The sequence below is a fragment of the Gallus gallus genome, chromosome Z, assembly GCF_016699485.2.
Source record: "Gallus gallus isolate bGalGal1 chromosome Z, bGalGal1.mat.broiler.GRCg7b, whole genome shotgun sequence".
Taxonomy (NCBI): Eukaryota; Metazoa; Chordata; class Aves; order Galliformes; family Phasianidae; genus Gallus; species Gallus gallus.
In genome coordinates, this window is record NC_052572.1 from 64,980,252 (window position 1) to 64,994,145 (window position 13,894).

Genomic DNA, 13,894 nt, shown 5'->3' on the forward strand with positions numbered 1-13,894 from the left:
ACACTGAAGGCAGCAGACACGCAGTGGGCCCAGGAGCGTCATACAGTGCCAGCACTGTATGAGCACGAAGGGGCTGCCAGGTATTGTGAGCAGCCACAGCACCTTCACATATCTGAAGGTCCTGCTCTGTCATGGCCCTGAGCATGTGCTTTCTGGTCAGTGAGACGAGGCGGGAGTGATCCAGGTGTGCTGTGGGGCTGTGGGCCTACTCACCACCCTGATCTCAGCAGCCTGGGATGGGGCCATGGAAAGCTCGTGCAGCCCCATCAGCACTGTCGCCTCAAGGCAGGGCTGCCCAGGGCAGCAGGTGGGAAGCAGGGAGCTGCAGGTGGGAAGCAGGGAGCTGCAGGAGACCCTTGTGTGCTGACCCAGTGCTGCCCTGCCTGCCACTCTGCTGAGGGGGTTCAGCAGGACAGAGCAGAGTGAGCACTGCAGGTGAGGGATGTTGGGATGAGGGTGAGAGAGGAGTGATGTTTGAAGTCCAGCACTGAAGTGGAAAGAGAGCTGCTTTTATGTTTGTTTAACTATGTCTCTTCTTCTCCCTTAACCAAAAGTTTTTGTTCACTGACAATAAATAAGGTGAATTAACAGAGCTGAGACCGTTTTGCCCACAACAGCATGACATGAAGTCTTCCTACACCTGTACTTCTGCTACTGTGTTCTTCAGGTTCTCCTCTTTCAGTCTCTGCAGTCATCACTGCCATCTGGAAATTGCTGATCACCCTTGCCCATCTCTGTCACTCTTTGAGTAAGTCAGTAGTTTACACAGCCATTGGGAAAAAGTGCAATTTTTTTGACATTTTAACCAGGAACATCCCTCTAGGTTTTCAGAACTATTAATTTCCCCAAGGAATGAAACTAAGAGAGGCACAGACATGGCGCTAGGACAACAACCAATGTCTCATTTTGAATTAGGCACTGGAAGTTTTAAAATGTCAAAGGACTGCAAATCAGGGACGTGAATCCACTACGTCTGCCCATCACGGTGACTGCGCTGGAAGCATCCTTCTGGGGAAGGTGGCACACAGGTGAGTATTTGTCAGACAGATGTGACTGATGCTACCGGGATGTTAAACTTAGCACTTGACACAGCTTCAATAGAAAGCAACACATCTCCAGGCAATACTTTCATTTGTACAGAATAATCTCTTTCTGTTCCAAAATACACGGTCTGCATTTCAAAGACTAACACTTCCCAAGAACATTACTGGGGCATGGAATAATAAATGTAAGGGCATCTACTACTGGTGAAGGGGATACAACCAATCTGTGTTGCACGTGCAGCTCTCAGAGCATTTGGGAGTGGCAGAAACTGCACTACGTGCCACCCCAGCATGGAGTTCTTGCTCCTGAGCTCCTTGACAAGCTAAACAGATGAGACAAAAAAAAAGAAAAAATCATAAACATATTACCAATTAAAGTTTTTAAAAAAAGTGGTTTAAGAATTTTAGGTAACAATTTTACCTGTTACAGGACTTAGGGGACTTAGCTCCACTCTGTTTCCAAAGGATAGGTAGAATCCTAATACTATCAGTATCACTTAAATGTTAGTCCATACACCTTCCAGAACTGGACAGTTCGTGGAGCTTGTTACCAAGTTTTAGTTTGGTGTTTGAGTGTTTTAAAATTCAGATTCTGTTGTTTTCTAGCTTTGGCCATTACATTTTTACATACAAACATGTATATGTATACAACTCATAAAGCTTCATTTTTACACCTTTGACAGAACATGTTAAGGTTAGGTTTCAGTGTGAGCTCTAAATTTGTAAAAGCAAATCATACCAGCATTCAACATTTCTTTTCAGCTTTCAACCTCTGAAGAAAATATAGGGAGAATGAAAAATTGCTGCAAAATGTTTAGAGTGACAGTTTTGCTCATCAATGTTTAGTTTTGCAAGATAGCTGGGGAGCTCATCTGAAGAGTGCTTGTAGAAAACGCTTAAAAACAGCAGTGCTGGGCCCAACTATACCTGTATGCTGATAGAAATCTGTTCTAGGTGTGATCTCACAGAAAATCTGTAAGAGAATAAAAAACTGAACCTAGAATTTCTGACTGTTTCAGCAGAGTGGGAACATCAGAGCTGCCTAGTGGGCTAATGAGAAGTGTTCTACAGTGTTCCTACATCTCATACTGGAATGCAAAACAGACAGCATTCAATAAACCATCCCAGGTTTGAGCTATCTTTTCCCCGGAGGCACTGTCATCTCCTAGCAGATGGTGGTTTAAAGTTCTTTTACATCACAGGCCACATTGAGACAGTCATTCCAAATAAATGCCAAAAGATTTACCTTCCATGATGTTGTCTATTCTGCTCTCAATTCTGTATGTTACTGCAGTTTCACACTTTGTGGAGAACAGCAGCAGAATTTTGTCCTGCTTTGAACATAAAACACTTCTGTTTCCTTGCCTTAAACCATCTGCCTGAGCAACTACTGTATTTCCTATGTCTGTCATAAATCAACTTAAGTTAACAATGTTTTTTATTGAGTTCTTACCCGGTGAATTATAACTGAGATGCTCAAACTCATCTAAAAGTTAGATATTTTATCTTAACGGACAACTGAAGAAAGATAATACACATGGTAAAAAAGAAACCAGCAGCTCCCTCAGGAAGTGTTGTGTCTTTTTTTCTTCCTGATTCTCTACCTCTGTCTAAGCAGTGGAATTTGAATTACAAACATGAAAAGTAAAAGAGTTTGTTGTCTTCTTAACCAAAAGCTACAAAAAATCTTGTGGATTTTGTAACAAACAGAGCAGAATACATCTGCATGATAATGTTATTCTGATAGGCGGTAGCTTAAACTCGTTGTTTGGTGCTCTCAATCTAATAATGGTCAGATCTCTAAGGAAAATGCCTAATAGAGCTAAAGCTTCCAGAGATTTTCTTTTACATGTGAAATCTTCGTGCATTTATTTTGATTACAATCCCTTCATCTGTGCTTGCAACTTGGTGATGGTGGAGTCAACCTCCAAATTGCCTGCACAGAGTGGGATGAGATTTGAGACATTCCGTGCTGCTGCGTGATGATTAAGTACACATTCTGATAATGTTTTTCAACTCATGAGTATGAGTAGCAAAGGAGACAAGGACTTGTTAACAGGAAAGGAAGAAAATAAGAACGGAGCAACATACTGAAACGGAGATTTGCTCAAAAATCATCTTTACGGAATTACAACCAGGCAGAACCAAGAATCCACGGCATCACTGAAAATCAGGTCAGGGGTACAGACCTCTCTACAGCACATTGGGGGATGACCCCAGCAGTCTGTTAGAACACTCAGCTGGTCTAAGTTTGCTGGCAGCTGGTTTTTGGTTAGCCTTTTTGTTTTTCCCTTCTTCAAATGATATAACATGTTGTGAACAGCACATTAGAATAAAACTTAAATCTCAGGTATGCTAAAAATGACACGGAGGCAGCCAGCTGCTGGCAGTCTTCCAATTGGCTCTGGGCCGAAATCCACATTAATTGCACTGAAATGAATAACTGCTTATAGAATTGCACCACTGGAAAATTTTGCTTCAATCTTTGTCACATTTCGACTGAAAAACTACAGTCCCAAATGTAAATGTTAAATATTAATACTGAATTTAAATATACATGAAGAGAACCGCCTTGCATACTCATCCTATGAGTCTAATTTAAGATTTCATTTCAGTGGATTAAGCAACGAGACTGTTTCATTGTACCGTTAATCTCAAAATGCTAGCAGATGAGTTTAATTGCCTGCATAAAAATGGTAGTCTCACTTTCCACTTCTGTCTTTCAAAGCAACTGGGTCTTTTGCCTGTGTTTGAAAAACTAACACATATGTACATGACATAACGAGATATTACCTGGCATTCATGTGACATCTGTATCAAGTTTCATGAGACATTCTCAAAGAAATGTCCCCCAGCACTGAAATGGAGAGATGTGAAATTGCAGAGACGGAAGGAGTAAAGGACGTTATTAGAGTCTACTTTATTAGAGAGAATGGAAGAACTGTATTTGTCTTCAAGAGGGGGTTCATCATTGGGTCTCACGTTGATCACAAGACATTGAGTCACCTAGATGAGCAGAAAAGAAACAAACAGTAGAGGAATAAAAACTGAACTGAAAGTATGATACGGCAAAGATATCAAATGGTCACTTTCTGAGGTGGTGGTAAAAGAGCTTGTAGAAAAACACAATGGTTGATCAGATCCACTGTTACAGTCAGAGCAGAATGTCACGTTTTTAGGGAAAAAGACTCCTGTCTCCTGGGCTGCCCAAACCACCTACTGACTGTGTCCCTGAGCTCTTCCATTTTTGCACTCCACCTGTGTTACTGGGTGTCATGAAGTTGCCACCTCTTCCTGTAAATCAGGCCTTTTATTTCCTCAACCCATCCTGCCTCTGCAATTTGAGATGATGAACAGAACACTGATACTGAAAGATGGAGAAAGAAACAGAAGGGAGACCAAAGTTATGAAAGAGGATGCATGACTCTGATGGAGTATCAGTCACTTCAGAGTGCATTTTTCTGCTGACTAGACTTGCAATAACTGATTTCTTAAAAGACAGAAAAGAAGAAAGATAAAACATGAAGAAAATGACACTCTTTACAAAGTATGAGGCAGATAGAGAGGGCTATGGAACATAAAAACAATGGATTTTTTTCACTACTGCCTACCAGTAAAAGCTTGATCTGCCTGTATTCAGAAAAGGGTGATTTCTTCTCCTTACACCCTGTGCTTCTGTAAAGTACTCATTTCTCCCATGTTAGCACAGCACTTGTATGTTTATTAAAAACCCTGCAAGTGCAAAGTGGCAAAACCAGCCTGTAAGAGTTGCCTCTCTGAAGAAGATCTGAGTTTACTGGGCAAAACAATAATGTCAAAAATGGAAGCAAGAAATCAAAATGAAAAGCAGTTAGGCAGACAAATCAAAATTTCTCTCCCTCTACAAAGGTGGCAGTGTGCAGCGGTGGGAGGTTCTGTCTGAGTGCACCTGGGTGCAGTCGCTGGCGCCTGAAACAGCGTTTTGGTGTAGGCCGTGATGGCTATGGCCGTGGCAGTTGAAAGCCACCTCACAGGCCCTGGGCCTTAAGGCAGTGGTCAAAGAACCTCACATTCTCTCCTTTCCTGTAGGAGCCAAGAAGAAAGACATTCAGCTCTGGGCCGGGGAAGGAGGGACAGAAATGCTGCAGGGCTTCTCTCAGGCCTGTAGTCTGGGGATATGCTGCCCAGGACAGACCCTGCTTGGTGTCATGCCCAGGGGGCCTCGTGCCCAGGCCCATCTTAACCGAGGGTGCCCACCAGCCAGGGGGAAGGCGGGCAGGAGGAGGCCCAGCCCCGCAGCCCAGGGCTGCCCGGAGAACAGCTCTGGGGCTCAGGGCCTCCCAACGCTGCTTCCAGGCCTCTGCAGGAACCAGCACACACTTGCTGTTCCCATGATGTCCCCACGAGCTGTGGCTTGTTCTGCCACCCGTCTGGTGCTGTCTGCCCTGCAGGGCTTTGGCACCTGTCCTTCCCCTTCAGCCTCTCCCAGCTGCTGGCTGTACAGCCTTCCCACGATGTAGGAAGGACGAGGGTCACCCTCCACCAGGCGGTGGAAGGGCTTCTGCACAGGCAAAAGAGATGCTCCTAAAGAACAGCTGCAAGGAGCTGGGGCTGCCACTCAGAATGCGGTTGCGCAGGAGAAGGCACTGAAGAGCAGAGGGCTCTCTCTGCAACACAGACTCTGCCCTCACCCCCTGAAGCCAAGGGCCGGCACTGGCTTTTCTGCCCAGGGGCGGGTGAGCGGGCCCAACGCCTCAGCTGAGCCAGGTGCCTCACACAGGCTTGGTTTAGTTTTCACATGCCCATGCCCAGCCAGCTGCTGCCTTTGCCCTGTGCTCTTTGCAGCAGCTCCTCTCGCACGGTGACTTGCAGTGCAGTGGGCAGACAGAAGATGCTTCCTTGCCAGGTGGCCACAGCAGTGCTGCCGTGTGCAGGAGCCCTGCACTGCTCCACCCGAGCAGTGGGGGAAATGCCCTTTCCCTGAGGGCAGTCAGTGCACAATGAACCTGGCTTCTCTCCAAGCTCATTCTCTGTGTGCACTCCTGGTATCGGTGCTGGACTTCAGCTTTGACCTCCTTGCACTTGGAGGCCATCAGCACCTGCAGCCGTTTCTCTTCAATCTGAGCGTGCATCGAGTGTGCTGCCTGCAGGCCAGGGAAACACAGCCATTGGCAGCGTCAGTCTCCTGGGGCTTGGGCAGGGACCCCTGGGAGGGCAGCTGCTGCTGCCATGCCTGCCCTCCTCTGGAGCCCCAGGGGGATTCAGGGGTGGCGGATTCAATGCTTCTGGTGTACCATTCTGGAAGGCTGCTTGGCACTGGTAGATGGCTCTGGCTGCTGTGGAGCTTTTGCCTTTTCCAGCTCTTCAGCATAGGCCTGCTCAAGTTGTGGCAGGAACTTACAGAGACACAGCAGGATGAGCTGGTGGGAGCACAGGCTGAAGCAGTTTCTCTCTGCTGGGCTCAGCCCACAGCTCTGCTCCAGCAGCACAAGGGACTGTGGCTGCTGTCACCCTGCCATTTCCAGGGCCTTTTGGCAAGGGCACCACGGCTGAAGGAAACACCACCCCGACACAGCAAGCCAGAGCACGGTGTGTCCTCCACCCCCTGCTGCTATATTTCTCCAGGAGGCTCACCTGAATCTAACTCCTTGATTTTTCTTCTCCTGCACCTTGCATATTCTTTCTCCTCTCACACCTTGAGATGCCCTGCGCCGAGCCAGCATCGCAGGATCATACACGTTCACCGCACGTGGGAAGCAAGAGAACACCACAACATCATTTTTGTGACTGTGCAGGTAAGCAGCAGAGGCAGAGCTGCTTGGCTGTGCTCACTCACACTCACTGCCACCCTGGCAGCAGAGCCACCATTACAGGGGCTCTTTGCCCCTACTGGACACTGGACTCAGCCCAGATATGCATTCCATCTGAGCCCGTCCTGCTCTCCCTCACCCATCTCCCGGCAGCAGGGACACACAGGGAGCTGCTCAGGGAGGCCTTGGCAAGAGCAGCTGCTCCCTTGGCCGGCTGGCTGCTGCAGGAGTGGTTGTGCTCACCTTGGCAGTTTGACGAAGCCATCCTCACTGCATCGAGTAAACTTGTTTACGCCTCTAAATGCAATCGTGTTCATCATCTTGGAGTCCTGCAGCGGGACAGACACAAGTGAGCAGAGGCCACAGACATGTGTCTGTTGCTCTCAAGGGTGGCAAAGCTCATTTGAGAGTACTGCAGGGAGCCCCGGAGGCATACAAGCTCTCTGCAAGAAGAGCGGGCAGCATGTTGCCCGTGACATCCAACTGCAGTACGCAGTCATCAAAGAAGTTCATGATGACCTCTTGCCCTCCCAGAGAATGAACGCCACGTCTCCTGAAGAAGAAGTCAACTTCCTTCTTTCCTCATGTGGCCTCAGCAAATAGGAGCATGGTCTCATGGATGCGCTGCTCTACAATTGGCAGGCGGAAGCAGATGCTTTTAGCAGTCTCCTCAAAGTTCAGCAGATGTTCAAACATCTCGGCTGCAAAACAAACAGACCAACCTATCACTCCCTGCACAGTTCGGCAGGCTCGCAGAGGAAGGGTCATCAGCACCCGGGCCTCGTGCGACACTCTGCAGGGAGTGGGCCCCTGTCTGCTTTGGCCACATCTCCAGAGCAGTGCTGAGGGGCAGCAGAAAGGGCAGGAAAGCTTTGCCTCTGGCTCCCAGCATCCCTGGATGAATGTGGCCGTTCAGGTCCGTGGCTGCAGAGAGAGCCTGAGACACTGAAGGTAGCCACACACCCTGATCGGCTCTTTCAGTACTGTGACTGACTGAGCTGTGACTTCCGACGGCGATTCCCACGCACACGTCTCTGCCATGGCTTCACCTGCTTGCACATCAGAAGTCAGAGCAGTGTGAGGGGTGCGGTCACGGGCATGGCAAGACACGGGCACTCCTGTGGACAGTGCCCTCCCCAGTGTGCCATCACACACAGGAGCTCGCGTGTGCTCCTTTCTGGCTGCACTTCTACACACCGTGCTTCCCACACGCAGCCACGGCCACTGCCATCAGTGCCAGCCGGGGTACAGCTGCGAGTCCATGGGCACGAGGCTCAGTCACATCCACCCTTCAGGAAGGCAAAGGCACGCTGTCTCAGACCCAACATGGCCACGTGCATGCACAGCAATAAGGGGAAGCCAAGCCTGGTACCAGACAGCCACAGGGTTGGAGGTCTGGCAACCTCCGCATTATGCACAACAAGCAACACAAGTGCACGGAATGTGGAACGCACGCGGGTTTTGATGCAATTAGGTGTGTGTGACAGATACAAGAGGAACTGTCAGCACTGTACTGCACCTCTTCCCCCCTTTTTAACAGACAGTGCCAATCGATCGCACGCAGCTGCTGGGCTGTAGTGAGGGACAGGCGCGTCGCCATGCCAGGCCGCAGGGAGGTCTGTGCTGAGTCATGTATGGACACCCCTGAGACCACAGGAACCCATGATGAGGTTCCCTGTTTTCTAAAGAGGGTTTCATTTGCCCTGGCTATTCTCTGTATGGCCACCTTTCCCATTTCCTTTGCCTTTATGAAATCAGAGCATCTTTGCACTTCTTCTGAAAGAGACTGCCTTCAGAGGTCGGCACGGGGCTCTTCAATCCCCAAGAAGCGTGGCCCTCCAGGTGTTCAGCGCCCTGGCAGCCCGACAGGAGGCAACCGTACCCTCGCAAAGCAAGAGCCCTCACTTTTCAGAGTGAGAAACGGAGCTACACTGCCACTTTAAGCTCTCATGTCATCGCCTGACAGCGACTGCCCTGCTGCCGTGCCAGCGGCACCCGCCGCGGGCTGACGAGATCCCGAACGCCCGCGTCAACCCGGGGCCGCCCGCGACGGCGTCCGACACACGGCTCACTCCAACGATCCCTCCCGGGCGCGGCTCGCTCTCGCGAGACGTCCTGGCGAGAGTTGAGAACCGCCGGCCGCCGCGCGGGCGGGAGGCGGGAAACTGCAGAGACCTCGCCGAGGGCCGGGCGCGAGCAGTGCGCGCTGGGAGGGAGCGGCGCGGTGGCGGGAGGGGCTGCTCGCCCGGCGCGGCTGCAGCCCCGGCAGCCTCTCGGGTAGGGGCGGTCGGTGAGGCGATTCACCGCGGACGTGGGGAAGCCTAACGGCAAGCCGCGCCGCTGAGCGCCGGTCGCTTTTTAAGAAGGAGGCAGAAGTACGGCTGAGCAGAGAAGCCCTTGTGAAAGTGGGGCAGAGAAAGGGCAGATGAGCAGCTCAGTGCAGTTCGTAGTGAGTCCTCAGGGTATGCGTCACAGTCCACCTCCTTCCTGTTTCGGAGCTGCACGGTTCCAGCCTCCTTCAGATAATTCAGCAGACATTTGTTCATGGGGTCTGATGCCTCCCGTGCACAGTGAGACGCTTTGGAGTTGGGATTGATTTGACTGTCCATGACAGGGCAGGCACAGCCAATGCCTGTGCAGACCTCACGGTGCCATGACAAAGGGCCACGGTGGAGACTGGGGCCAGAAAAGAAGGAGTTTGGGAGGATGGCTGCCAAGGGCAGATGCCAGCTCTGGAGGCAGAATCCTGTGAAGGATGTCCCTCTGCAGCAGGACCAGGATGAAGGAGAGAAGCTGCAGTAGGCCTAGGAACAGCAGAAGTCTGCGCAACAGAAGAAGGTTCAGGTTCAGTCAGAGCCAGCAGCATGTTTGTCTCAGCACTTTCCAGCCAACCCCTGCGGGCGGCCCACGGGCCTGTGCCATAGCAGGGAACAACAGAATCTGCCATGCTTCTACCCAGGGCCGCCAGAATCCCCACCCCACCTGCTCCCCCCACCCAGGACAGTAAGAAATACTGAGGCATTTCATCCCCAAAAAGTCAAAAGCTGCCCGATGTCTCAGGACCCCAGGGCAACTCACTGCAGCCAGACAGTGAGTGGACGCCTCTGTGATGCCATGTGCTCGTTCTAGAGGACGAGGCAAAGCAGGGACCCCTTCTTCGTCCCTACAGATAGAAGTAGGACCATATCTCCTGCTATGGCCTTCAGGTGACCCTTCTCTCCTCAGGGTCACAGCAGGGCTTTCTCTTTTCAGTCACACAGCCACTGTCTCATGCATCAGAGAACCAAGGTGCGCTCCCCTCTACATCATCTTTTTCCTGCTCCACACAGTGGGACTTCAGCATGTGAGAAGAGGCCTTGGCTGGCACCAGGACTTCTCCCCCAAGAGGTGGCCACAGGGACCTGACACTGCTGTCTGGCAAGAGCTGGAGCTGGGATGGGCACCTCTTGGTGCAAACCCTGCAAAGGCCAGGCCTTCCTGAGCTCCAGCTAGTGGCACAGATGCCTGAGGGCTGTTGGGATGCCAGCTCCCCTCTGCCTCACATCACTGTTGTGCTGGGGTCTCGCTCACAGGGCAGTGCGCCTTTTGGTGCTCCCTTGTGGTTTTTGGAGGTTCTTCACCTCCTTTCATTGCTTGGAGAAGGAAGGGGTCCAGTCAGGATGGGTCCAGTCATGTCCCCACGCCTGCTCAAAGGTGGCTTCCCCCGATAAACGCACTGCTCTCGCCATTCGTATTTTCACCAGTACAAGCTGGAGCCAGAGTCAAAACAGCAGGCCATGGAATGCAGGAAGGACAAGGTTCCTACACTGGAGGTTGCAGGGCTCTTCCTCTCCTGTTCAGACCAGACTAAGACCATGCAGGGAACATGGCAGCCTAGCTGGCAGCAGTTGCCAGCAATCTGGATTTGGCAGGTCCGTTACTGGACCTGTGTGGTATTAAGAAGCAGGTGTTCTTTCCTAATGGCACCTGATGCATGGGCAATTGCTGCACCTCACATGCATACCCAGGAACTAAAGCACACACATTGCATGTATTCAACGTGTGTGAATGTCCGTAGAATTTCTGGAAAGTGCCCACCTGCTGTTCCAAGAACTGCTGCTATATATATTAAAATCTCATACTTTACACAAACAGTGGCAATATGGGGTTCTTGCAAGGGCTCTTTGGTGGCCGTGGGGTTTCACTGGGAGATGCTGTCTGGCCAGAAGTTTGTGTGCTAAGTAGGTCAGGTCCCACATTTGCTCCAGAACATTTTAACAAAACATCATCAGCTGACAAGTTTCTAGTGATCACTTGTTACAGGGCCTCCATTATCAACTCTAGCAGAGTTCAGTGTAAGTCCCACAGCCTGTGGCATGTTGAGACTCTGCTTCTAGGCTTCAGATGTGCCGCATATCTTGGAATAACAACCTTCCCTAGGCAGAATGCCGCTTTTCTGAGACTCTGAAGGGACGGCTGAAGCAGTGCAATTTGCGTGTGCAAAGCAATCATGTAACACAAACGCTACAGAAATTGTTCATTTCTGTTTATTTGTTTGAAGATGTTAAGTTACTTTTGGAAGGGTGCCCCTTGCCCTCACTGCTGACAGCTCTCCCCCTACAAAGGTGGCAGCGTGCAGCGGTGGGAGGTTCTGTCTGAGTGCACCTGGGTGCAGTTGCTGGCGCCTGCAGCAGCGTTTTGGTGTAGGCCGTGACGGCTATGGCCGTGGCAGTTGAAAGCCGCCTCACAGTCCCTGGGCCTTAAGGCAGTGGTCGAAGAACCTCACATTCTCTCCTTTCCTGTAGGAGCCAAGAAGAAAGACATTCAGCTCTGGTCTGGGGAAGGAGGGACAGAAATGCTGCAGGGCTTCTCTCAGGCCTGTAGTCTGGGGATATGCTGCCCAGGACAGACCCTGCTTGGTGTCATGCCCAGGGGGCCTCGTGCCCAGGCCCATCTTAACCGAGGGTGCCCACCAGCCAGGGGGAAGGCGGGCAGGAGGAGGCCCAGCCCCGCAGCCCAGGGAAGCCCGGAGAACAGCTCTGGGGCTCAGGGCCTCCCAACGCTGCTTCCAGGCCTCTGCAGGAACCAGCACACACTTGCTGTTCCCATGATGTCCCCACGAGCTGTGGCTTGTTCTGCCACCCGTCTGGTGCTGTCTGCCCTGCAGGGCTTTGGCACCCGTCCTTCCCCTTCAGCCTCTCCCAGCTTCTGGCTGTACTCCTTTCTCACGATGTAGGAAGGATGAGGGTCACCCTCCAGCAGGTGGTGGAAGGGCTTCTGCACAGGCAAAAGAGATGCTCCTAAAGAACAGCTGCAAGGAGCTGGGGCTGCCACTCAGAATGCGGTTGCGCAGGAGAAGGCACTGAAGAGCAGAGGGCTCTCTCTGCAACACAGACTCCGCCCTCACCCTCTGAAGCCAAGGGCCGGCACTGGCTTTTCTGCCCAGGGGCGGGTGAGCGGGCCCAACACCTCAGCTGAGCCAGGTGCCTCACACAGGCTTGGTTTAGTTTTCACATGCCCATGCCCAGCCAGCTGCTGCCTTTGCCCTGTGCTCTTTGCAGCAGCTCCTCTCTCACGGTGACTTGCAGTGCAGTGGGCAGACAGAAGACGCTTCCTTGCCAGGTGGCCACAGCAGTGCTGCCGTGTGCAGGAGCCCTGCACGGCTCCCCTCCTGAGCAGTGGGGGAAATGCCCTTTCCCTGAGGGCAGTCAGTGCACAATGAACCTGGCTTCTCTCCAAGCTCATCCTCTGTGAGCTCAGCCTCTGTGTGCATTCCTGGTATCGGTGCTGGACTTCAGCTTTGACCTCCTTGCACTTGGAGGTCATCAGCACCTGGAGCCGTTTCTCTTCAATCTGAGCGTGCATCAAGTGTGCTGCCTGCAGGCCAGGGAAACACAGCCATCCGCAGCGTCAGTCTCCTGGGGCTTGGGCAGGGACCCCTGGGAGGGCAGCTGCTGCTGCCATGCCTGCCCTCCTCTGGAGCCCCAGGGGGATTCAGGGGTGGCGGATTCAATGCTTCTGGTGTACCATTCTGGAGGGCTGCTTGGCACTGGTAGATGGCTCTGGCTGCTGTGGAGCTTTTGCCTTTTCCAGCTCTTCAGCATAGGCCTGCTCAAGTTGTGGCAGGAACCTACAGAGACACAGCAGGCTGAGCTGGTGGGAGCACAGGCTGAAGCAGTTTCTCTCTGCTGGGCTCAGCCCACAGCTCTGCTCCAGCAGCACAAGGGACTGTGGCTGCTGTCACCCTGCCATTTCCAGGGCCTTTTGGCAAGGGCACCATGGCTGAAGGAAACACCACCCCGACACAGCAAGCCAGAGCACGGTGTGTCCTCCACCCCCTGCTGCTATATTTCTCCAGAAGGCTCACCTGAATCTAACTCCTTGATTTTTCTTCTCCTGCACCTTGCATATTCTTTCTCCTCTCACACCTTGAGATGCCCTGCGCTGAGCCAGCATTGCAGGATCATACATGTTCACTGCACGTGGGAAGCAAGAGAACACCACAACATCATTTTAGTGACTGTGCAGGTAAGCAGCAGAGGCAGAGCTGTGCTCACTCACACTCACTGCCACCCTGGCAGCAGAGCCACCATTACAGAGGCTCTTTGCCCCTACTGGACACTGGACTCAGCCCAGATATGCATTCCATCTGAGCCCGTCCTGCTCTCTCTCACCCATCTCCCGGCAGCAGGGACACACAGGGAGCTGCTCGGGGAGGCCTTGGCAAGAAGGTGCCTCAAAGCTTGAGCTGAGCAGCTGCTCCCTTGGCCGGCTGGCTGCTGCAGGAGTGGTTGTGCTCACCTTGGCAGTTTGACGAAGCCATCCTCACTGCATCGAGTAAACTTGTTTACGCCTCTAAATGCAATCGTGTTCATCATCTCGGAGTCCTGCATCGGGACAGACACAAGTGAGCAGAGGCCACAGACACGTGTCTGTTGCTCTCAAGGGTGGCAAAGCTCATTTGAGAGTACTGCAGGGAGCCCCGGAGGCATACAAACTCACTGCGAGAAGAGCGGGCAGCATGTTGCCCGTGGCATCTAACTGCAGTATGCAGTCATCAACGAAGATCATGATGACCTCCTG

General features: G+C 51.9%; 1 non-coding gene across 1 annotated transcript; it reads left to right on the forward strand.

Annotated features, from left to right (window-relative positions):
* The first annotated feature begins 11,605 nt into the window (after positions 1-11,605).
* On the forward strand, positions 11,606-11,657 carry MIR7481 (microRNA 7481). Its single transcript, NR_105651.2, has one exon. It is a non-coding gene; the product is annotated as a microRNA 7481 (primary transcript).
* Positions 11,658-13,894: the final 2,237 nt, after the last annotated feature.